Here is a 25,875-nt window from a genome sequence, read left to right as displayed (position 1 = left end):
GGGCCCGCGCCCTCCTCGCGCGCGGCCGGGCGCCGGCCTCCCCCTGCTTCCCGAACGCACGCTCACCCTCCCCGGCTGCAGGAGACCGACCGCCTGCAGCGCTTCGCCCCCACCCCCTCTCCAGCTGTCCGTCCCACCCGCGTCCGTGCACAGCCCCGCGGGGGCGGAGGGGCCCGCGCGCCCATTGCAGAGCTGGGCAAACTGAGCCCGAGAGACGTCCCGGACGCTCGGAGAGGCTGGAGAGCGGGACCTTCCAGCGCTTCGCCTAGGCTTGGGGAGCTACAATCCCCACCCTACCCCGCACCCCCAACCTGGCCTGGGTTTTGCGGTGGAGGAACCCCCCCCCCCAGCACAGCGCCCCCCTACACCTAGGTGCTTCACAGATGCACTTCAAGGGTCTGACAGCGCCCCCATCGGCCCCCAGAATAGAAGATAAAATCTCCTACATACATTTTTTTTCCCCTTTGGGAGAGTATTCATGGCTTTCATTGGACCCTCGAGAGGATGAGCATTTTAGACAGAAGACCTTGGAACTATCCGATCTGCACCCGAAGCTCCGCCTGAGAGCTGGTCTTCCCCGGCCGCATCTCTGCGCGCTGGACGGGTGCAGGAAGGAGGCAGATGAAGGTGTTCTCTCCAAACTCCACTTCTCGCCTTCTTCCTAGTGGGGGGCGGGGGTGGGCAGCGATCTGGAGGAGTCCCAAGAGGAGTTGGGAAGTAATCCTCCAGGGGTAAAAAGGGTCCTGGGGGAGAATTCCTTTTTTGCTGGAAAAAAAACGGATGGGGGAGTGGGGTGAGAGGTGTCACTCTCCAGACCAGTAGTCCTTGGAGGAGCCTGTGGCTGGGCTGACACAGGCTGTCCCTCCCCCCAGGTGGCTATAGAACTGGCGAGTCCTGTGTGGTCCTGCTTCTGAGGGAGCCAGGGTTCCTGCATTGGCCCCGGAGGCGGAGCAGTAAGGTCCAGAGTGTCACTTCTGCTGGTGGGGGCAGGAACCACGACATCATGCCCACTTGGCCCTCGAGGGGGACCAGAGCTGAAAGGGCTGAGGAGGTTGGGGGGCGGGGAGGGAGTTCTCTCCTGACAACCTGGCATGAGGAGGGGGCAATCCACTTTTCTTGCAGGGCTGGCTTCATCTCACAGAGGCACCATCCCTCCTCTCCTCTGAGCACATGGGAGCAGAGCCCCAGGGCCTCTCTGGCTCAGTGGGTTGGTAGGTAGTAAGAGTTATTTATTCAGTAGTGATAATGGAGGGTCTACACAGTATTTGTGGTTCAGTAAAAAGATCTCCTCTAGGAAAAAAAAGAAATGAATCATAACCACAAGCATTTGGTTGGGTCCTCTCTGCCATTTTCACAGAATTCCAGAACCACAGAAGCTCCGAGTTGGAAAGAACAATCTCCAAATCGAGTCCCCTATCCTCTCCCCATAGTTGCTGATAAATGCTCGTCAGTCCTGTTCTTGGCTGATACCTCTTACTGTTGAGGACCTTACCTATCATCTCCTGGGGGTCTGCTTCCAACGTGGGTCAGCTCCAGTTAGGAAGGGTTTCATGCCCCACTGAAATGCCCCTCCCGGTGACTCCCCACCGCCACCCACGGGACAAGTCTAATTGCTCCGCGCATGTTAGCCCTTCACACACACCACCTGGCCCCAGCACTTGGCTTCTCCAGCCCAAACACCTAAAATTCTTTCATGATTTCTATAGATGGTACTCCCCAGATCTATCACCCTACTGGGGCACATCCTCCAGCCACAGTAGCCGTGACCCTGGTACAGTGCACCGTGAGGCAGCCCATAGTGTCTGGGGTGCTAGAGGCATTCTATAGCTTGATCCGGGTGGTGGTTACACAGCTATAAACATATGTAAATATTCATTCTTGTACAAACATACGCATGCTTATGATTTGTGTCTTTTACTGTAAGTTACAGTTGGACAAAATAGTGGAAAGTAAAAATAAGTAAACAAAAACAAAGTGAGGCATTTTACTGTGAATACCCAACCCCCTTAGAGTCAAGCCTTCCTTCCTTCGTTTATTTCGCCCTTTCTTTCTTTTTTTTAATTTTTTTAAAGTTTATTATTTATTTTGAGGGAGAGAGAGAGAGAGAGCACACAGGGGAGAAGCAGATAGAGAGGAAGAGAGGGAATCCCAAGCAGGCTCTGTGCCAACTTGGGGCTCAGCATCATCCCACAAAATGCACTGTGAGATCATGACCTGAGCTGAAACCAAGAATCTGACACTTCACCGGCTGAGCCACCCGGGCGTTCCTCTCTTTCTTTCGGGCAGAGCCCTGGAGCTGGGACTAGCAGGCAGGGAAACAGGTGAAGCAACGCGGCTCTGTAATGGGGATGCTTCGAGAGCCTGGGGCAGTATCCCATTTTGCCCAGGGAGGGCTTCATTACTGAACTAAATGTGGAAGGATGGGTGTGTGAAAAGATTTTTCTTCTTCTCTCTACTTTTTCTTCTCTGTCTCCTGTTTTCCAGTATCATCACGCTGTCCACCTCCTTCAGGAACCTTTTCTGGACAAATTCTATCCAACCCCTAAATTCTAGCCAGCCCCTGATTGACTTCTTGCCCCTACAATCTTCACAGCTGTATCCATGGATTGCTAGGTTCCTCTTCCTGTCACCCAGCCTCCCTTGCAGCCAGTGAAACGGTGAGTTCTTAAGGGCCTGGGACATATTTACCTATATTTTTGACTCTCCCCACCTCCACCCAGGTGCCTCACTGAATGCCTTTCAGATAGCGAGTCCTGGATAAACAGAAGGGGAACTGAGTTATTTGCACGTTGCCTTTAACAATTATTTTTGGCTTTTCATTTACATATCTTATCTCCCAGCGATAACAAGTTCCCCAAGGGCAGAGGCTGTCCTATATTTCCTGTGTCGAGTATTCAGGTATCTAACCCTAGCTGGGCACCCTGTGGTCACTCTTAAATTTTACAGAAAAACCTTGGATGGTCCCTTAGCCACTGTCTGATTTCCCTCCTTGTAAATTGGAAGGGAATTATCCCTGTCCCTCACTAGCTCTGGAAAGCAGTTTGAGACGCTAAAAAACGGAAAAACTGACTGCATTGGCAGAAAAGATCTGTAGGAGTGAAGGGTCCTCAGGCTCTTGCTGACTGAAACCTATTTCTTTGCCTCAAGGGTCGCCTCCTCTGGAAAGCTTTCCCTGACCTCCCTAGGGCCCCAAACTACATCATTGCTGATCACCTGTCTACCGCCTCTCCTCCAAGGCAAGGGCCACGGGGTTTGTTCGTCACTGAGTTGCCAGGACTGGCTCTGTGGTGAGAGATGTTTGCCCTACAGTGACTCGCACTTAATCCTTGAAGTTGATAAACAATAAATCAATTGTATATTTTGGACCATCAACAGTGATCTTCATCCGGGAAACATTCAGGGAGAAAGCAAACAAGATGATATAACAGAGAGTGAAATAAAAGCCACGTACTCTCACTACCAACCTTTCACGTACGTGGGAGCTGCCCAAATTCCTTAGTGCACAGAATCGCGATTGTATTTTGTCTTTGTTACTGTTTCCGTTAGGATCGAAAACCTTAGGGGCGCCTGGGTGCCTCGGTTGGTTAAGCGTGCGACTCTTGATCTCGGCTCAGGTCATGATCTCATGTTTGTGGGATCAAGCCCCGAACTGGACTCTGCTCTGGAAGTGTGCAGCCAGCCTGCTTGGGATTCTCTCTCTCTCTCCCTCCCTCTCTCTGCTCCACTCACGTGCTCTCTCTCTCAAAATAAATAAGTAAACATTTTTTAAAAAGAATTGAAAACCTTGAATATTAAAACATGCGCAAAGAGAAACGTTTTGATTATCACGGCCTAGAGGAGGTCACTTAGACTTGGGCCTGATTTCATTTTGGGCGGAATCCGCTAAGTGACCGTGGGCCTGCTCTCGGTCCCCAGGACCCTCTGGTCTCTGCTTCCCAGACCCTGAGGAGGCAAGGCGGGTGCAGTAGAGTGAAGTCTCTGGTTCAAGGTCATTAAGCACATCTGCAGTTCCTTTGGCCATTCTAGGGAATGAGGCCGCCCCTCCCCCACGTCCGGATTTTATCCTCACAGCCCTGGCGTCATTGCTTTGCCGGTCACAGTGTGGAGAGCGGATTGGCAAGCTCTGTCTGGGGTCGGCATGGGGTGGGTGGCAGACAACTTGGTGCCAAGGACTGTACCCAGATGCCCCAGCCCCCCTACCCCACATAAATGCTGACAGCAGAGATGGGTATGTGTACAAAAAGCCTCCTTTGCCAAATACCTGGGCGAACCGAGTTCTCAGCCTGCGTGGAGAAGTGGGGGGGTGGTGACTGCAGGTTCCAAGAAGGATAGAAGAGGTGGGAGCCGGTAAGGTGGCCCAGAGGCATCTTAAGAGTTAGACCGGTGGCCGCATGCCTCCTGGAGAGAATATAGCGTAGCAGTTAGCTGCTGCTGAATGCATGTTAGTGCTTAAAAGGGCTCGTTAAAGCCAGTCTCGCTTTGAGGGTTGGAAAGACCTCTGAAATTATCCTTCCACTCAGAAATGGAGTTCTGTTCATGGCATTGCTCAGCCTAAGCTTCAGCACGTCCAGGCTTGGGGTCGAGTGTGAGATGTGTGTTAAAACTGAGCCTTGGTTTCCCCCTCTCTAAAATGGGGAGAACAGGGGCGCCCGGCTGGCTCGGCCGGTAGAGCATGGGACTCTTGACCTCAGAGCTGTGTGTTCAAGCCCCACGTTGGGTGTAGAGATTACTTAAAAAAAATAAATAAATAAAGCAGGAAGAATCATGTCTCCCTTACTGTGAGAAAATGTAGATGGAGTGCAACACAGGAGGTGTAGATATTAAGAATCTGGTATAGCAGATTCTCAATAAGTTCTCCTCCTCCTCCTTCCTCACTGCAACAGCACAAACTGCTCTATGGTTTTTTACACGAATACAGTGGCTAGCAAAATATGACCAGCAGCATCAGTATGTCCTGGGAAGCTGCTAGACGCGAAGATTCTCTAGGGGCGCCTGGCTGACCCAGTTGGCAGAGCATGTGACTCTTGATCTCGGGGTTGTAAGTTTGAGCTCCCCGTTGGGGTGCGAGATGACTTAAGAGCAAAATCTTAAAGAAACGGAAAGGCAGATTCTCACTCCTGCTCCAGACTGGATCAGAAAGTCTGGGGGTGCGGCTCAGTCATCTGTTTTAATAACTGCCCCCCCCCCAGGGTATTCAGATGTGGCTACAGTCTGAGAATTAGTGCTCTCGAGTCACAGAGGAAGAGTCTAATTCCCATCCTACAGCGAGCCATTCACTATTGAAGACATCCTTCACGTTCTTCCTAAGTTTCACTGTCCCCAGCAACATCCTCTCAACTTCCTTCATCCATCGGTCGTTGGCCATGTATTCCAGACCCCTCGCCAGGCTTCTTTCCCATCATGCCATGCTCTGATTGTTAGTGACCCTCATAAAAATGGGGGCTCGTTGCACTACACTCAGGGCTCCCGCGTGGTCTCAGCTGCACACAGCGCGACGGGTTTGCCGCCTCCTCCTCTCTAGAAACTTTGACAGCAATATATTGAGTGCCCACTCTGTGCCAAGCACGTGACATATAATAACTTGTTGTTTACTCTTTTTAAAGTAGGCTCTAGGCCCAAAGTGGGGCTCAAACTCATGGCTCTGAGATCAGAGTCCCGTGCTCTACCCACTGAGCCAGCCAGGCACGCCTTGTTTACTTTTTTTTTTTTTTTGGTTAAGCTTAAGTTCATTAAAATAAACTACACTTTTTTTTTAAGTTTATTTATTTTGAGGGAGGAGAGGGGCCGAGAGAGAGAGGGAGAGAGAGAGAGAATCCCAAGCAGTCTCCGTGCTGTCAGCTCAGACGTGAGATTGTGTGCTCAGACGTGAGATCGTGTGATCAGACCTGAGATCAACTGTGAGATCATGACCAGAGCCAAAATCAAGAGTCACAGGTTTAACTGACTGAGTCACCCAGGCACCCCTAAAATGCACAAGCCTTAAGTGAACAGAGTGAATTTTTATATGTATACATACTTTGGTGACCACTACCCAGATCGAGATATAGAATATTTCCAGCACTGACCCCAGAAACAATAGCGTGCTTGCTCAATATTGTGTCTGTGAGAGCCTAAGTTCGTTATTGTTCTTTCTTTAAAAAAAAATTTTTTTTAATGTTTATTTTTGAGAGAGAGTGTGAGCAGGGGAGGGGGGCAGACAAAGAGAGAGGGAGACAGAATCCAAAGCAGGCTCCAGGCCCTGAGCTGGCAGCACAGAGCCTGACGCGGGGCTCAATCCACGGGCTACGAGATCATGACCTGAGCTGAAATCAGACGCTTAACTGACTGAGCCCCCCAGGCACCCCTATGTGCGGCTGGTTTACTGAAGTCCTATACAGTACAGCACACATGGAATAACGGGAACGTGGGAGCAGGACAGACCTGCACTGGGTTCTGGCCCTGCCCTTGACGGTGTCGGCTCAGGGCTCGACATGATAAGCCTGATTTTCTTCAACTGTAACGTATCACGTTCTTGCTGGGTTGTGGCGGAACGACATGAGAACACATTCGGGCCTCTGGTAGATCACCGAGGCCGGCGCTGTCTACACCTCCCGGTTGCCTTCCTCTACCCTGAGTCTCATTTGCTTTCAGTGTGCGTTCCTCTTCCCTGCGGGCACACTTTGGATCCCAACTCAGTCATTCAGCGGAAGGGCAATCCCTCCAGCTGTTCCGGGGTAAGGATGACACCTCACATTCACTCATAAAGTGTGGTTACTAATTGTCATCCAAATCACTGAGAGACATACTGAACGCTGACCACCCCCCGCCCCGCTAGTTCACCTTTCGTTTCGGAGCTCAGGCGAGCTGCTTATCCCGCGGGGAGCTTCCCACCCACCCACTGCTATCCCGGGGACCTGTGTTCTCTCCGTCTCCACTTACCACCCTTCCTGTGATCACCAGCTGGGGTGTCCTTAACGCGGATCAACTGTCAGCTCCCCGAGGACGGAGGCTGGGTCACACATGAACCCTTCTGTTCTCAGGGGCACAGCACAGCAACTGCCTGGTACACAGCAGACATTCAGAAAATGCCAGTACACGAATTTAAAGTTTACGATAAGCTTGACTTTATGAATAAACTCTGAGACAAGCGATCACATTCCTGGGGGATTTCATGAGGGATGTACCATTCATCTACTTAATTAGCAATTCTCAGACTTGTCTATATATTGGAATCACCTGGAAGCTGAAGAAAGTCGGACTCTCTTGCGGGTGGAGTCCCGGGTTGGTATTTTGCAAAAGCTCCCCAGGGCTTTCTAAGGTGCAGCCAAGGTCGGAAACCACTGCTCTCCGGAGAATCTACATTTTACCACCAAAGGCTTGTCTGCATATCCTGGCACACCTTTTAGGCCCCTCATTAAAGTGGCCTCATTGAATTGTGTTTGGGCTTTATGCCTCACTTGAGGGCCCTCAGGATATGTTAACGGAGTTATGTTTGGTAGGGATGTTGTTGCCGACGGAGCCCTAGATGCAGATGCACAGGAGAGAGTTCTGCTGGACGTCAGCACCAAGAAAAGCTGTGATTCACCCGAACATTCAGTTCTTTTTTATCGTACGGATGCTGGGAGTCATTTAATTAACACTAGTTCTAAGCTGGTAGTAGCTGCTGGAAAGCTCATGGCCAAGGGCATGGTCCGCCTCGGTCACCTATACAGAATTTTATGGTATATGTATTGCGTACTGACCTGGTTCCTTTTTATTGTCCGTCCTTTCATTCTCCTTTCCCCATTTTTTCCATGTTTTTTTTTTTTTTTTTTTTAGTCGAGATATAATTCCCATACCATAAAATTCACTCTTAACGCGTACGAGTCAGTGGTTTTTAGTATATTCACAAGACTGTGTGACCCACACCACTACCTAATTCCAGAATGTTTTTATTATCTCAGAAAGAAACTCTATCCCCGTTGTAGTCAGTCTCCCTTCCCCCTGTTCTCAGCCTTTGGCAACCACTGTCTACCTTCTTTCCTTATAGACTTACTTCTTCTGGACAATTCGTAGAAACGAAATCATGTAACGTGTGGCCTTTCTGTCTAGCTTCGTTCATTTAGCGTGTGTTCCAGGCTCTTGCATGCTGTGACGTGCCTCAGTACCCAGCCCGTTCTGTGACTGAGCAGTATTCCATTGTACGGATACACCACATTTTGCTTTTCCGTTCATCGGTTGATGGACATTTGGGTTTCCACTTTTGGGGTATCATGGATAATGCCGCTACGAACATTCAGGTACAAGTTTCTAGGTGATCCTACTTCGGTTCTTTCGGGCGTCTACCTACCAGTGCATTTGCTGAGCTCACATAGCAATGCTCTGGTTAACTACTTGAGAATCTTTTCTCACATAATTTTTTTTTTTAATCTTGTTGTACTGTATACGTCTCTGTAAGCCTTTACAAATCCTCCCTTTTGGAACGAGGCAGAGTACAAATAAATAAATAAATCCCGAAGCACTCCCAAGCCATCTGTTTAATAATCTGTGCTAGAATTCTGCCAGGATTCTATACTGAGCCGTTTGGTCTATGGTTTCCAGAAATACCTTCTGGCTCTTTGTGAAAATCAGAACGCTTTCTCATCTCCAACGTTGTCGACGTTTATCCTGGTCATTTGTCAGTCGTACCTGCAAGGTACTTCATGACGCAGGTGTCTAATGCCCTTGAATCTGGCCTCCAGCACTCATGTGCTGGCACACAAGCTCTCAGTGCCCGCCTTCTCATTTATCCCATGATGCAATTAAATTTTTATATCCAAGTACTCCATGCGTAGGGTTGAAAACACAGTTGAACAGAGGAGCCTACGGTGCACAGCCCTACCTCATCCCTCCTCCCCCCTAACTTGGCCCCCCAGAGGCGACCACTTCTACCTCTGCTGCTCTGGGAGTGATTTCCATGTCTCTAAATAATACGCCTATGCTGCTGTTTCTGGATTTCTCCATTTGAGATATCCTCTATTGATTTGTAACTAGGAAGGATAAGGAGGTAGTTCACATATATCACCCATACAACCCTCTTCCCTGCCTCCTCCCAACAGGGCTAGACAGCTGTTTTTATTCAGCTCCTCTAAATAAAATGAAAATAAATCTGTCGACTACCTTTGCTGCTTCAAGTAACACATTTATTTCTCGTGCCGTCGGCTATTGCCAGTTTGGACTCACTATTTTGTGGGATACGGATACCGTCTCTCCTATGTTTCCCCTGTGGCTCTCCTTCCCACCTTCTGTCTTCTGAGCATTTACTTGAAATGCTCAAATGTTGCTGACAGGATATTCTAACTTTCTAGCCATAATCAGGTCTTCCTGCTTTGCCTATAGGTTGCTTTTAATGGTTTGAATCCAGTCAATGATGTGTGCATTTGTGACCATGTAAATATTGTCCGTGGCAAGGGCCAGCAGTGCCTTGTAATTGCATTTCCCTTTATTTGTTTTAGTTTATCCTAGAGTCTCATATTGACTTCCTTCTTCTTCTCATTGCCCTTCTCTTCCTCTCTGCACTCAACAATATCATTTTCTTGAGTTTGTTTTACAACTCTGAGATCACGAGTCATTTGCTCTTCCAAAGAGACAGCCAAGCGCCCCTGGGTGAATTGCTTCTCCGTCACACAGCTGTCTGTCTCTTCCCTGGGACTCCTTCCCTTCACTGATGCCCTGGCCTGGTCCCACTGGTTTCCCCTCCCTTCCACCTTCCCTCTCTTGCCTCCTCTTCTCTCTCTCTCCCTTCCTCCTTCCCTCCTTCTCTTTTTTTCTTGTTTACACTATCATTTTCCCGTACCCCACCTTCAAGTCATTTCTTAAGAAGGGGTGATTTTCTGAGTCCCTCATTTTTACAAATGGCCTGGCTCTGCCCTCACACTTGAATGGTAATCTGGATTGATATAGACTTCTGCATTAAGAATTGATTTTTTTTTAGGCACCTGAGTGGCTCAGTCGGTTGAGCGCCAGACTCTTGGTTTTGACTCGGGTCATGGTCTCACTGTTCATGGGATCAAGCCCTTAGATGGGACTCTGTGCTGACAGTGAAGAACCTGCTTGGGAGTCTCTCACTTCCTCTCTCTGCCTCCCCTCAAAATAAATAAACTCAAAAAAAAAAAAAAAGAATTGTTTTTTCACACGATGTTGAGGGCATTGTTGTAGCCTTAGTTAATGGGAATCCTGAAGCTAGTCTGGTTCTTTTTTTTTCAAGATTTATTTTTAAGGGCTGCTTGGGTGGCTCAGTCAGTTAAACATCTGACTTTGGCTTAGGTCGTGGCTCGTGAGTTCGAGTCCCGTGTCTGCCTTTGTTCTGACAGCTCAGAGCCTGGAGCCTGCTTCGGATTCTGTATCTCCCTCTCTCTGTCCTCCCCTACTCACACACTGTCTCTCTCTCTCTCTCTCTCTTCTCAAAAATAAATAAATATTTTAAAAAATAGATTTATTTTTAAGTACTTTCTATACCCAATGTGAGGCTCGAACTTACAACCCCGAGATCAAGAGTCACATGCTCTACCTATGAGCCAGCCAGGTACCCTTAATTCTTGTATTTTTAGAGACAAACTTTTTCCCCCTCTAGGGAAACTTTTAGGATCTTGTGTTTGTCATTGCTATTTTAAAATTTCACCATGACAGATATGTGGATCTCTTATTCATTTGTGATTCTTGGTGTCCCCTTTACATTTGAAAATTCTTTGGTTTTGGGGAATTACTTTGGGTTTCTTTTTCTTTTTTTTCTAAGTAGGCTCCTTGCCCAATGTGGGGCTTGAACTCATGACCCTGAGATCAAGAGTTAGATACTCTAGGGGTGCCTGGGTGGCTCAGTTGGTTAAGTGTCCGATTTGGCTCAGATCATGATCTCACAGTTCGTGGGTTTGAGCCCTACATTGGGCTCTGTGCTGACAGCTCGGAGCCTGGAGCCTGCTTCAGATTCCATGTCTCTCGCTGTTTCTACCCCTCCCCCACTAATGCTCTGTCTCTCTCTGTCCCAAAAAATAAATAAACATTAAATAAAAAGTTGGATACTCTACCGACTGAGCCAACCAAGCGCCCTGTTTTGTTTTCTTATTTGAGAATTTTTTTCCTTTCCATCTTCTTTGTACTTTTTTTCTGGATAGACTTTTATCCAGATATAAGAGTAATTCTCTAATTCTCTACCTTCCAACACCTTTTACTGGAATATTTATTTCCATAATCCTATTTTTATTTTTTTAATGTTTATTTCTTTATTTTGAGGGGGAGGGGAGGACGTGAGCAGGGGAGGGGCCGAGAGAGAGGGAGAGAGAGAATCCCAAGCAGGCTCCTCACTGTCAGAGCAAAGCCCAATGAGGGGCTCAAACTCACGAACCTCAAGATCATGACCTGAGCTGAAGTCAGAAGTCAGATGCTTAACCGACTGAGCCACCCAGACACCCCTCCATAATCCTATCTTTAATTTCTAGTAGCTCACGTTTATTTTCTGGTTGCTTCTTTCATTGCATCTTGTCCTTGTTTAGGGATGCAACAGGTCCTCAAATCCACTTGAAAATACCTGTCAGTTATTGAAAGCTTTCTTGTGTTTCTGTGTCCCAAGTTACTTCTCTTTCTTATGGAGCATCCTCCCTGCCCCTAATTATTTACTTTTGTTTCCTTTTCATATCTGAGCCTTTTGTCAAATGTCTGATGATCTTTGCCTTTCTGTATTTAAGAGTGAGGCTCGGCTGGCCAGTTGGCAGGTTCCCTTTCCTTTGGGAAGGGAGCCTGGGTCACACGGGGGGATTCCAAGTAGCAGAAGTGGAAGGTCCTCCTTTGCGGTCACTGAACCTTCCAGTTGGGGATGGAACCCTGCTGCCCTATGTGTTGCTTAGGAATCGGGTCTTCTTAGACTGTTGACCAATCCTTCTCTTTTCAGCCATGGCTGGGTCTCCTGACTCCCCTGGGTCGTCCAACCCCACGGCCTCTCTGAGGCCTGAACTCCCCTGTTGTCCTGCTGGGACGATGTGGGGTTCCTCGCCTTCGCCAGCAACCACTCTTCTCCCGGTCCGCTCCCATACACCCGCGGAGAATGTTCACCTGTGCTGGCCTTCCTCCTGTTCTCTTCCTCATTAGGAGAATGTGCTTTTCGTCACTGCTTTATTGTCATTTTGGTGGGGGGGGGGTTCACAGGAGGGGCAACGCACATGTGTGGCCAGTAGTCTGTCTTTAAACAGAAATCTTCAATTCCCTCTTTTTCCGCTTTTGGTTATTTATTTTTTTAAAGTAAACTCCTACCCCCAATGTGGGGCTTGAACTCATGACCCTGAGATCAAGAGTCACATGCTCCACCAACTGAGCCAGCCAGACACCCCTTCAATTCTCTCTTAATGTGTCTGTTTTATGGTTTTCAGACTGAGGGTCACTCTGTCTTTTTTTAAAAAAAATTTTTAAAAATGTTTATTTATTCTTGAGAGAGAGAGAGATAGAGAATGAGTGGTGGAGGGGCAGAGAGAGAGAGAGAGAGAGAGAGAGAGAGAGGAAGACACAGAATCTGAAGCAGACTCCAGTCTCCAAGCTGTCAGCACAGAGCCCGACGCAGGGCTCGAACTCACGAACCTCGAGATCGTGACCTGAGCCAAAGTCAGATACTTAACCGATTGAGCCACCAGGTGCCCCTAGAGAGGTGTTCTTATGCAAAATGACATATGTGCAAAGTTATTTATTGCAGCACTGTTTACTTAGGCAAAACATGGTGGAAAGCCCAAATGACTGAGTAGAGACATAAATTAGAGACAGCCATATAATGGAATATCATGTAGTCACAAACATGAGAACACTTTATGCATTGATAGGAAATGGTATCTAAGATATATTTAGTAAAAACTGGGGATGCAGAATAAGTGGCTAACACTCTTGTGACATTTGTGTAAAGGGGAAAAAATAAGATGTGTTTGTGTTGTCTATGAATAAAGTCCCTTGAGGTTACAGCAACAATCACATCTCCAAGGAGGGGAACTAGCTGCTGGGAGATGGGGTGAAAGGGACACTTTCTTTTTAAAATTATTATTATTATTATTATTATTAATGCGTATTTATTTTTGAGAGACAGAGACAGCGCATGAGTGAGGGAGGGGCAGAGAGGGAGGCAAACACAGAATCTGACACAGGGCTCGAACCCATGAACTGTGAGATCATGACCTGAGCTGAAGTCGGACACTCAGCCGACTGAGCCGCCCAGGCTCCCCAAGGGACACTTTCACTATAAATGCTCTTGGACCTTTTAAATTATGGAGCACACAGATGTGTTGTCTATTAAATATAAATAAATTAAATTTAAAACTCCCCTTTGTACCATCTTAATTTAGTTTTTTTTTTTTTTAATTTTTTTTCAACGTTTTTTATTTATTTTTGGGACAGAGAGAGACAGAGCATGAACGGGGGAGGGGCAGAGAGAGAGGGAGACACAGAATCGGAAACAGGCTCCAGGCTCTGAGCCATCAGCCCAGAGCCCGACGCGGGGCTCGAACTCACGGACCGTGAGATCGTGACCTGGCTGAAGTCGGACGCTCAACCGACTGCGCCACCCAGGCGCCCCTCAATTTAGTTTTTTAAAAAGCACACATACTAAATTATTATAAAATAATTGTTTGTTAATCTATATTCTCTGAATTCAGATTATGTTCTAATGTAACATAACCCTTTAATATGAAATATGTATTTTGCTATATAATATGCCTGTATATTACATATTGTATTTATCATACTTTTCCTCTTTTTAAAGTTCTCTTTATAAAAAAAGAATCTGAAGGGAAAACATCAACATGTTAACAGTGGTTATTTCTGGGTAGCTGGCAGATGAGTGATTTTAATTTTCTTCTCTCTTCTTTTTCTGTTTCTCCCCTCACTTATTTTAAATTTTTAAAAATTTATTTATTTTGAGGGGTGCCTGGGTGGCTCAGTCGGTTGAGCATCCGACTTTGGCTCAGGTCATGATCTCCCAGCTCGTGGGTTCGAGCCCCGCGTCGGGATCTGTGCTGACGGCTCAGAGCCTGGATCCTGCTTCGGATTCTGTGTCTCCCTCTCTCTCTCCCCTTAACCCACTTGTATTCTGTCTCTGTCTCTCTCAAAAATAAACATAAAAAAATTTTTTTTTAATTTATTTATTTTTGAGACAGAGACAGCAAGAGTGGAGGAAGGGCAGAGAGAGAGAGAGAGAGAGAGAGAGAGAGAGAGAATCCCAAGCAGGCTCCGTGCTGCCAGTGCTGAGCCCGACGCAGGGCTCAATCTCAAGAACCTTGAGATCATGACCTGCGCTGAAACCAAGAATCGGGCACTTAACTGAGCCACCCAGGAACCCCTGCCCCAATTTTTAATGATAAAGATATATTCCTTCTAATGATCAGGAAAAAGCCATGTATGTTCCCCCTCCCCACTGTTTGCAGGAATCCCTTCAATGTGCACGTCGAGGCCCCTGTTGCATTTGCATCCTCCTCTGTGGTTCCCCGTCCCTCCCTGGGAGGGTTTATGACCCGTGAACACGGCCCCTTGGCTGTTCTCCCCTGTCCTGCAGTAATGCGACCCAGTCTGTCCAGCTCAAATATCCCCCCTCCCAGATAGAATCAGGGGCGCCCTCCTTTGTGGCCGGGTAACCCACCATCCCCCTCTGCACCAGATTCCTCATGTGTGTGGCCCTTGTCTTATGAGTCACCGTGCTTCCCGGTGCAGCGCAGGCCCTGACTCACCCCGAGTGCCAGGAAAGTGTGGGCCTAACGGCTGTTCCCTCGTGGCTTCTTCCACCTTCTGCAAGATGGAGGTACTGAGAGAATTACTATTGGCCACAGCCTCTGCTTTGGTGTCTCCTTTCTGCGTGTCAGAGTTTCCAGGGTGTGAACTTGGTGTTCTGCCTGACCTGGCCGCAGTCCTTGCTCCCCTCCTCGCGGGGGCCCCCTACCTAAGTGGCATTCTTCAAACGGGGACGCATCTTCCAAACCAACAAGGGGTGCTGGACCCACTCCCAGTGGTCCGGTGTGAGGAGACAGGGCTCTCCCGGGGTGGCTCGTCTGAGGAAGTAGAAGAGTCCCCTTCTTCATGTCCCTGGAGAACACGGGGCTGGGAGACGAGGTGACATTTGTGGCAGAGACTTGTCCACGGACCCCCCACCCCACCCCACCCCCGCCCTCCAGGAGCCTTCCAGTCTTCCTGCCCGCCCCTATCTGGAGGGATGCTGGCCAGAAGGGATGGGGCGGGAGCCGGAGGGGTGACTGGAGCAGGGCCCTGCTGCCCGTCTCCCTGCCTGGAGGACCTGAATTTTCTTTCCGTTTTGCAGAAGAAAGTTGCTGCCAGAGAATCCCACTCCTTCCCGGTTTCCCAGAGTCCAGAGACCCAGTGGTTCATAAACTGCGCCCCCGCCCCTGTGCTCCCCATCTCTCACCAAGCCCTGCCCCCAGTTCACAGGGGAGCTGAACCTAAAGGAAATGACAGCGGAGAAGATGTCAAGTTCCTCTCCCGTCCATTTTTGCCCTGGCTTCAGGGATGCTATTTGAGACCTTGCCCCTAATCTGGCCACTGTTGCTCTCACCCTTCTTCCCCAGATTTCCCAAAAGGCTGAGTCTCGGCCTGAGAGTCTGGACACTGGCTCCCTTTGCAGCATCACCCTCGGATGAGAGTGCCACGAAGGCTGGAGGCGGGGCGCACATGGCCCTGGGTGGACACGGGCAGTTACTGATGGAGTCCAGACCATTAACGGTCTCCCGTGTCTGAAACCCTTCCATTAATAGGCGCTAATGGCTGATATTTACCGAGGACCTGGTACGTCGCAGACATGTTCTGAGTGCTCTCCTGCGTTAAGGAAATGGATTCGTTGACCACATCTCTGTTTTGCATACAAGGAAACTGAGGCACAGAGAGGTAAAGCAGGTGACCCAAGGTGAATGGTCTAGCCAGGATCTGAACCCTTTGGCTCCAGAGCCTATGCCCTTAACTGCAAGGCCAAGCTGCCAGGGGAGAGGCCGTCTGCCAGCCCTGCTCTGCCTCCTTCCTGCAGCTTCTTGTAAAGCGCACACGTTCCCGGCGAGGGCCCAGGGTCGCCTCGTCCACCTCCTGGGTGTGAATTAGTTTAGCAGGTCCTCCTCCCCCCCCCCGGAAGGAGTTGGCTGCGGGCCTAAGGATAACCCTGGGCTTCTCGCGGGGTGGGTGGGGAATGGAGCCTCAAAAGAGGGCACGCGGGTCAAGGAAGAGCAGGCAGCGTCCTCAGAGCCGCTGAGGGTGGCGGAGAGGGGGAACGGTTAGGTCCCCCAGCTCGGTAGGGACAACAGCAGGGAGACAAGAGGAGGAACAGTGAGGGTAGAGTGAGGAAGGGCCTGAGCTGGCCCCTCAGAGCCAATGCGTTTAGTGTGACCTCCTGGAGAGGAGCAAAGGGGCTTGGAGGCGGATGGACAGGGGAGTGGACAGACAGACAGGGCAGTGGAGGGGTGGCAACAGCCCTCGAGGCCTGATCTGGGTGTCAGGGTCCTGTGGGCCATAGCCTGAGCCCTGACCCTCCAAGGATGCCCCGGGCCATTCCATCAGAGTCCAGAGTCATGATTCTGAATTTGAACCCCCCACACCCAGCCCAGATCTTGGCTCCCCAGGGGCATGAAGTGTGTCTGTGCCAGCTGGAGGCCAGATGCTGCCAGGATCCTTCCGTTGGAATTGCCTAAAAACCTAGAATAAACTTGTGCCACCACACCCGTGCCGTGGACCATTCAGGGCCTACAGCATGCCCCCTGGTCTTCATGGTGATGCGGGGAGGTGGCCCAGACTATCCTCATCTTGCCTGTGAGCACTTGCGCTCAGGGAGGTTGCCACTCGCTCGGGATTCAAACCCAGAATTGCACACACCGAGCGTGACGCTCCTTCCACTAACCCACAGCTGTCCCCCCAGGGCTCCCAGCCAATGCTGTGGGGCCTTCCTGGGATCCCCGCAGGAGTTCCTTGCCTTCCAGACCCTTTGCGCACTGCTTCCCAAACCTCTGTTTGCTTCAGAATCGCCCGGGGAGGGTATTTAAGAGGCAGATTTCCAGAGTTCACCCGGCCCCGAGATTCTGACTGTGGAGTCTGGGTTGGGGCCCAGGGTTCTGAATTCGCAGCACACAGCAAATAATTCTAAAGCAGGAGGTTCCTGGAGGCACCCAGCTCTGAGAAACCTGTACTATTTGCGAGCTCAGGATCTCAGCTGTCTGTCCCAAACCCTTTCCCATGGCAGAGGTCCATAAACATCCAAGGGATGAACGAGGACCCCTTTGTCCCTGATTTTGTCACTCAGGTTTCTCTTGTGGGCTTAACATGTTGTAAAGGGCAACGGGAGACTTTTCTAGGCTGCAGATTGGTCGTCCTCATAGGCTCCAGGCTGCTTCTCCTGGGTTTCACTCCTCAGGCAAGGGACATGTGCGTGAGGTGAGGCCACCATGAGGTCGTGGCAGGGGCATCGGGCTGCACCCACATTTTCAGACCGGGTTGGTGCTCTCTTTGGCTAAAGTCACAGAAGGCAGTCCAGACCCCAAGGCAGTGTTTCTCTGATTGTGCCCCAGCAACTTCAGAGTCACCTGTGTTGTCTGGCAAAAAATGCAGATTCCAGTCACCTAACCTTGTTCTGTTGAGGGGTGGGGTGGGGGACGGGGCCCAGAACTCTGCATTCTTAGCTAACACCCCAACCAATTCTTATGGACGCGAACGGTTGAGAAATCCTGCTGTAGAACGTGGATTTTGCAGCGTCACGGACCTGGGTTCAAAGCTCAGCTCTGCCACGAAATAGCTGTGTGTGTGTGGTCTGGAACTAATTCCTTAACCTTTGTGAGACGGTTTCCTCATCTATAAGAAGCGGGTTACTATGCCGGCCTCTTGAGGATTAAATCAAACTGTGGGAAAATCGATACACAACACCCGGCATCGGGGAACCTCTCCAGGGGGGCACACCCAGCCACGTGGTAAAGGGGGGGGGGTGCACAAATTAAATGCCTTCCCTGGGAGGGAAGAGCTGGGCGTACACCCAGCATTACTCATCCATGGCAAACGCCGAACTGTTGTAACACATTTCTGACCCGCGTTTCCTGTAGGATGAGCTCCATGAGCTTTCCAAGTGACCAGATCCGGTTCCTGTCCTCAGGTGTGAGCCGTCCCAAGTTGGAGTCAGGTGATGTAAACAGAATAACCGTTCAGTTTGGCCCCTCGTAGGCAAGTCCTCCATCCCACCCTCGCCCCCAACCCCTTTCCCCTCCACTTTACATTCCCAAACCCCTCTCGCTGTGGGACTAGGCCCTCTCTGCAAACCACAGGTCAGCCAAGGTCCCTGGGACCTTTGGTCTGGTAGCCGGCTGCCAGGAATGGGGAGTCTGGGAGTCTTCCTTGCCTTGCCTCCCCGAGTCTGGCCCGTCCAAAGAAATGCCAACACTTGTGAGAAGCTTCCATCATTCATAACGGGTCAGTTCCCTCCGGAAATGTTCCCCAGCTCTGCTGAAAGCCTGCCAGGCGACTCGGTGACGCCCAGCTCTTGGCCCACACAATGGGCACGGGCCGAACAATGTGGAGTCGGGAAAACATCCCGCCTGTCCTTAGGCTCACATCCTCCTGGGAGCCCACCCCGCGCCCATCCCATGGCTCCCAGAGCTAGTGGGAAAGGGTGGGGGGAGAAGGAGGGGTGCAGAGAGGGGCCCGGAGCAGCTGTGGAAGAGGCAAGGTGAAGAGTGGCTGTCTTCCGAACCAGCTGGGCGAGTCAGATTAGAGGTCAAATCTGCTTATTGTGGCTCCCCTGCCAGCTCTAAGGGGCCAAGGGCTCAACAGCTCCATATACTGGAACGGATTAAAATCGGAGCCGGCAAGAAACTAGCTCAGTGAGGCAAATAGGTGTTCCTGATGGGAGACCTTGCTTTGTCACTTAGCTAACCGTGTGCAAGGCGTTAAACCTCCCAGGGCCTCAGTTTTCCCATCCGTGAAGTGAGGTAATCGAGCCTGCCCCTGTCTACCCCACGGGATGTTTTTCGGAGCAAAATGGGCCAGTGTGCACGAGAGTGCCTCAGTCATTGCAAACAAATTCACCAACTGGTGTCGTTCGCCTAACAAAGCAGTTAGGGTTGGGGTGGCAGTGAAGACCGCCCAGACAGTTTACAATCTGAACCCTAGGAAGACACTGAAACCCGAGTACAGAACGCAGGCTGTTAGAATTTCTAGAGAGTGAGGCTTGGGGGTACGACTGGTTGGAGGTGGAGGGTGTTGGATGACTTACCTCGAGGTCACATTACCCTATCAAGCTCTGGTTTTACTCAGGTTGTGTGTATTTGGGTGACGTTTGGGTGATGGGGGTTATGAGAGGCTGAGACCCCCTGAAGCCCTAGTGTCAGCACTTTGGTGCCGGCAGAACTGAGCACACAGAAAATATTCATGGGGTGGATCACGGAAGACTTCCTGGAGGAGGGGAGTTTGAGACGTGCTTGAAAGGAGGAGGGAGGGAAATGATTCATACAAAACACTGAAGTGGAAACAGGTTGGTGTAAAATCTGGAGCAGAGGGGACACTCTAGGGCATCTGGGGCCCCCCTTCACTCTAGGGACAGGGCGCTGACTCCCAGCAAGGGGAAGCACCTGTCCAAGGCCCAGTGAGTCTGAGCCGGAGCTGCTGAGGGAGGTGGAAGGAGAAGTCCAGGCAGGGGGAACACGGACAGATGGACTCTGGAGGTGCAGAGGCTTGAGAAAGGAAGCCCCTTCCGGGAAGGGTGGGTCCTTGGCCCAGCGGCACGAGTGTAGATGGTCACACTACAGAGTGGATGGTCAGACACAGGTGGAGAAAGAGGCTCAGAGGCTGGGGAACATAGGGCTTGGGAACCTTGCGAAGATGCCGGTAGGACCATCAATGGGAAGATTCCTGATGGATCAGACGTTTCATTTTTATATTAATTCATGTTTCTTCACGACCCTGACCCGAACCTAGAGTGTAAAGGTGCAACTCACTTTATGAGGCTTGTAACACTCACAGGTATTGCGGGGGCTGAGGAAGGGGAGGGGAGGGAGGCTCACGGCGGGCAGGCTGCTCCCACCCTCTGGGATTATCACCCGGGCATCTGTGAGGAGCAGATAAACGAAGCCCACTTCGAAGCCATTATTATCATTCCTGCAATCGGCTTATCTCTCCCTGACCAGACACGAGTTCCTTGAGGAGAGAGCACTGTTTACTTATTTCTAAATCTTTAGTGTTTCACAGGGTTGCTTGGGCCAAGGAGATGTTTAATAAATGTCTGTTGAAGTAAACAAAGGACATTTTTTTAAATTTAGTCAATTTGTTAAATTCACAGCACTCTGCCTGGAACATAGATGTGTTAGGATAAGGGACGTCAGAATTCTCCAGCTCTGATGGCAGTTCGGGAGGAAGAGTGGCTCCCCTAGGACAGAAAGGGTTTTATTCATCCCTGGACTCCGCGCCCCCCCCCCCCCCGCCCCCGCCACAGTACTTCCTCCCTCTAGTGCTCCCTCATGGCACTCACTGGGAAAACAGAGGGTGAGTGATGTCTGCTTTTATCCTGGGAGACAGGTAACAACGCTAACACTTACTGTGGTGCTTTCTATGTGGCCAATAAATTCTGAGTGCTTTCTGTGTATGAACTCGTTAAAATTTTTTTTGATGTTTATTCATTCCCGAGAGAGAGACAGAGAGAGAGAGCACAAGTGGAGGAGGGGCAGAGAGAGAGAGAGAGGGAGACACAGAATCTGAAGCAGGTTCAGGCTCCGAGGTGTCCGCACAGAGCCCAACGTGGGGCTCAAACTTGGGAACGGCGAGATAATGACCTAGGCCGAAGTCGGATGCTTAACCAACTGAGCCACCCAGGCACCCCTATGTATTAACTTGTTTAATCTCCACATTAATCCTACACTCACCCTATTTTACAGATGGGGAAACTGAGGCATGGAGAAGCCATGTTATGTGGTCCCACAACCAGGAAGTGGTGGAACAGGATTCAAGTCGAGGCAGCCAGACACTAGAGAGAGCTCTGCTCTCGACCTCTGCCCTGCTTGTGAATCCTGACCTTCCCCGCTACCTTGTATAGTGAAGCTGGGCCGTCCTTTCCATTACCAGGTGGAACTCTTGGCCAGAGGCATACAGTCACAGGTGGTTGAGGATCACCTCTCTAACCCCTGGCCCCGTCCCCTCTTCCCCAAGGCAGCCTTCCCACCCTCAACAGCTCTAGCTTCTGGAACCCCAGGTTTGTTCATTCCCACACCCCAGAGTCAGTCCCAGCTCTTGAAAAGCCAAGGTAGTCTGGTCTTAAAGCGAGTGACCTGATTGGGAGGGTGGCCCAAGCCTCCTGGAGTCCAGGGGGGAGGAGGTTTGCAACCCACAGCCACGGTTTACTACATTTTTCTCAGCCACTCTGAGCAATGCTTCTCACCTGTGGGCCAGACTTTGCTCCCCCGCTTGGCAAAGTGGAGACCCAAAGAGTAGTGTCAGACCAGGTACGGATCTGGCCGACCCAGATGGCCCCTTCCTCTGCAAGCCGGTAGGACTTAGGAGAGGCAGTGCACGCCCCCAGAGCTCCCAACAGGTGCTCCCCCAGCCCCTGCCACAGTGCTTCTAGGGACAGAGCACTGGCTACCGCAGAAGGCAGCTGACCCACTTTGAGTGACACCTTGACCCAATGCTTTCATTGTAAACTTTTCCATGCTTCCTTCCCCAGCTCTGTGGAGACAATACTCTGGGCTGAGGTCATCTTCAAGGCTTGCAAAATCCTTGAGATGGAAGGTGCCTAATACATTGTTGAAAATAACAGATCTTATCAAGGGTGAAGAAAGCAAGAAACGGAAAAGCGGCCAATTCTAATGCCAGGATTGGGATCCCGGGGGGAAGGAAGGGGCTGGAATCCCTGCTGCTGGGGACCAGGGTGGGCATGCGCAGCGTACCCATGCCACCGTTTACCGAGCACTGGGTGCCAGCCCCAGAGTTCTCTTGAACCCTCACAATCCTGTGAAAAAGGGTGATGCCGCAGAGAAGGAAACTGAGGCACAGAGGGGTGTAACATGCCCAAGGTGGCCCAGCTTGCAAGCAGCAGAGATGGGATTTGAATCCAGGCCTGTGTATTTTGGAGCCCTGGATGTGTAAGACTCCGTCTCAGGAACCCAGGACCCAGCTGACCCCTCCTCCAGGGAAAACCTGGATGGCATAAAAAGGTTTTGTTGTGTTTGAAATGTTAAAGAAGAAAAGAACAAAAAGAAAAGAAAGGAAAAGAAAAGAAAGAAAAGAAAAGAAAAAAAGAAAAGAAAAGGAAGAAAAGGAAAGAAAAGGAAAAAAGAAAGAAAAGAACTTGGTAAATTTTAAAAGACAACTCTCCTTCCCTCAAGTAACTGAGATCTCATGAGAGGAAGCCAAGACCACATCCTAACTGACTCCGACTCTGAGCTCCCCCAAGTAGGGTCTAAGTCAGGGTCAAGTTTGTATCCGGGTGGTACTGGAAACAGAGCCTGGCACATTGTCAGGAGCCCTCAGATGAATAATGAATGAGGGAAGGAGGCAGGGAGGGAGGAGGGAGAGGGGAAGGAGGAGGCAGAGGGGAGGGGGGAGGGGTCAGGAAATAGGAACAGGGCAGAAGCTCCAAGCAGGGAGGAGTGCTGCCTGCATCCAGGAGGATAAAGCCACGCGCCTGCCACGCTCAGGCTGCACCCCCCCATGGCCGCACAGCCACTGCCACAGCGCCCCCTGCCCCCTGCTTGTGTCGACGTCACTAGAAAAGGGATGAGGGTGAAAAAAAGGGAAGCTTGGCCTCAGGAGAGCTTTTCAGGGATTCGGGCTTGGGGAGGCCGCAAGATCTTCTTCCTCAGGGAGAAGGCCAGGTCAGCTGATGGCTCCCCAGGGTTAAGTGTTCCCCCCCAAAGAGGAAGGGGGAGGGGCAGAAAGAGGGCGTGGCAGAGGGGAAAAGGGAGCGAGAGCCAGGAAGAAGGAGGGAAGGAGGGAGAGGAGAAGGGGCTGACGGGCGGGGGAGGCGCCGGCAGGCAGCGTACCCTCTGCCCCGTCCTGTCCTGTCTCGGGCGGTGGCACACCCTCACCGGAGCTGAGCACCGACCTTCAGAAAGGCCGCCAGGCACAGCGGCCTCCGGCCTCCATGTCCTATGCTGCCCTTCCCATTGGTGGATGGTGGGAGGTCCAGAGGGTCCTGAGGAGGAGCTGGCTGGTGGCAGGGGGCGTGTGGTGGGGTGGGGGCGCAGTGACTGTTGGCTAACCCTCTGGTGCCTATGGTGACCTTTGCTTGTAGGTGACCGGAGGGCGAGGGTGCTGCTCCCAGTCCTCAGGACCCCAGCTGTGCATCCTCTGTGCTGGCCGCTGGCCGCCCACATCTCCCCGGGAGGCCGGTGGTGCTGCTCAGGCGGGCGGGCCTGGGTTCAAGTCCTGACAAACCTGCTCACTTGCACACGCTCCATTAGGGTCATCTAAGGAGCTTTTGAAAAACTACTGATGCCTGTCCCCACCGCCAGGTCTGAGCGAACTGATCTGAGCTGGAGCCAGGCATTGGCATGTCCTACGTGCTCCCGGCGGCCTCACCAGCCTGCCCGGCCACTGTGCTCCAGCCTGCCTCCTCCTTGCTCATTCTCAAGTACGCTCCCTTCAGGGCCTTTGCTGGAATGCTCTGTCCTTGGGGGTCCACCTTCCCCGCCCCCCCTCAAGTCACGGCTGCCCCTGATCTTGTCAGAGAGCCCCCACCCCCGGCTGTCACACCTGTCCTGACCCTGCTCAATTTTGTCCTATCACACTTCTGACCCCTGGATGTACCATGTGTGTATCTGGGTGACATCTTTCTAAGCTCTTTGACAGCAGGGACATGGCGGTTCTTTCACTGCCCCATCCTCAGGGCCCAACATAGCGCCTGGCACTCAATGAGCACTTGACAAGAAGGTGTATGGAGACACCTTCTCCGCCAGCAGGCCTGAGCCCCTGGAAGGTGAGGGCACCTCATGCACCTCGGCATCCTGGGCCCAGCGACCGATTCATGGTGTGAGGATTTGCTCCGGAGACAGAAGGGCTCATGAGTGCTGGGAGGCCTCAAGATGGAAGCAGGGGTCCAAAGGGATGGAGGTGGAAAGATGGGCCACAAGGGCGCTGCTTCAAGGAAGACAAGGAGGTCTGGCGACGGCGCTGACCCTCAGCGGGTCCAAGCAGCCGAGCAGGGCGAAGGGAGTGGCGGCCTGGGGGACTGGACCAGACTGGAGGGGCAGGGCGACTGGGAGCCCACAGGAAGGGAAGGGTGGGGCTGCGGAGAGCCAGCCCCTGGTCCCACCCCACCCCTGCAGCCATCCACAACTAGGACCTTTTGTCAGGCAGCTGCAAACTACAAACGCCCGGCAGAGCGGGCATGGTGAAATGAGAGGTCAGTCGAGACCCCGGGATCCCTGACCTACTCCAGGAGCAGATGGCGCAGCGGTACCAGGGGGGATATGACTCGCTAAGGGGTGCTTTTGCCCAGGGCTCCAGTGAAACGGGCAAGCTCCTGAGCCCTAAGGTATAAGGACATGATGGCGGGGGTGTCCAGGAAACACGTGCCTGTGTTGTTTAGCCTGGTCGCTAGAGAGCCAGGTGATGGCGCCTGACGCCCTCCGCCCCTACAGCTCATAACCAGACTCACCGGGCCCTCCAGCTGCCTTCTCCGGAAGCACTTCTGCACTGAAAGGTTTGGAGCGCTAACTACATACGAAGCCTCGTGCGAACCTGTCGCTGGGGACCCCAGGCTTTCTTGGGCAGCTCAGAGTGCCTTGATGCCTCCCCCCCACCACCATAGACCTCCAACATACCCCCCCACCCATGTGAGCCTCCACAACAGACAGAACAGCTGTCCCCCCCAGGAACTCTTAAAGGGGCAGGCCCCTCTGTGAACTGGTGGCCATCGCTGCCTGCCCACAACGGTGGTCTCGCGAGGTGCTCCAGCAAAGCAGCGGCAGCCTGGAGTCCTGCCTTGTGTTGGCTCCCCTGGCTCCGAGGGCCCCGCACTGTCCACACCTCCTTCTCTCTGCTCCTTTCCCTCCTTGAAGACCAATGGCTGGTATGGCCGACAGACCTGGGATTCTTATTTGCTTGATGACTCTGGGGAAGACAGTTAACTTCACTGTCCTCACCTGCAGAGCAGGGAGAGCGACAGGCTGTTGTGAGGGGTCAGTGAGATGCTTCTGCACGTGCTTGGCATGTAGTGGGGAGTCTCATCAATATCAGGTCTGTCTGGGCTCTTTCCAAACTCAGCTTTTTGTTTTGTTTTTGTTTTTTGGTGTGTGTGTGTGTGTGTGTGCGTTTGAGAGAGAGAGAGCTCACTGAAGGGGCAGAGACAGAGAGAGAGAGGGAGAGAGTGAATCCCAAGCAGGCTCTGTGCTGTGAGTACAGAGCCCAATTCAGGGCTAGATCTCACAACAGTAAGACCATGACCTGAGCGGAAACTAAGAGCCGGACCCTTAACTGACTGAGCCACCCAGGTGACCCCCCACTCAACTTAGCTTAAAAAGTCTGACTTGGGGAGCACCGGGATGGCTCAGTCAGTTGAGTGTCCGACTCTTGATTTCAGCTCAGGTCATGATCCCAGGGTCGTGGGATCAAGCCCTCTGTTGCTTAGCATGGAGCCTGCTTAAGAGTCGCTCTCTCTCCCCCTCTGCCCCTCTCCCTGGCTCATGGTCTCTCTCATATTCATATATTCATATATATATATATATATATATATATATATATATATATCCCTGATTCCCACCACTACGTCTCCCAACAAGCACTAACTGTCCTATAGTTTGGTGACCGGCTGCCTGAAAAGGGTGAGGAAGTCCAGGGGGCAGAAGTGGTGCTGGGCTGAGAACCAAGCCCTGGTCCGCCCCTTACTTTTATGACCTCGGAAGACATCACCCAACCTCAGCATTTGCTTCCTTCTCTGAAAGCAGCCACGCCAAG

At 51.4% G+C, this 25,875-nt stretch overlaps 1 long non-coding RNA gene across 2 annotated transcripts in view; it reads left to right on the top strand.

Annotated features, from left to right (window-relative positions):
* Window positions 1–24,999, top strand: part of LOC121021654 (uncharacterized) — a 25,614-nt gene extending 615 nt beyond the window's left edge. Inside the window, exons 1-2 of one of the 2 annotated variants that reach the window (XR_005786633.1) lie at window positions 17,622–18,115; window positions 20,859–24,999. This is a non-coding gene — a long non-coding RNA (uncharacterized LOC121021654). Of the gene's footprint in view, window positions 1–17,621; window positions 18,116–20,858 lie in introns of those variants that run through there. The other variant, XR_005786632.1, reaches the window with a different exon arrangement.
* The last annotated feature ends 876 nt before the right edge of the window (window positions 25,000–25,875 follow it).

This window comes from Herpailurus yagouaroundi, unplaced genomic scaffold (assembly GCF_014898765.1).
Source record: "Herpailurus yagouaroundi ecotype Mexico unplaced genomic scaffold, PumYag 308, whole genome shotgun sequence".
Lineage (NCBI taxonomy): Eukaryota > Metazoa > Chordata > Mammalia > Carnivora > Felidae > Herpailurus > Herpailurus yagouaroundi.
Note: the sequence above shows the minus strand (reverse complement) of the source record. Positions and strands in the feature narration are given on the sequence as shown.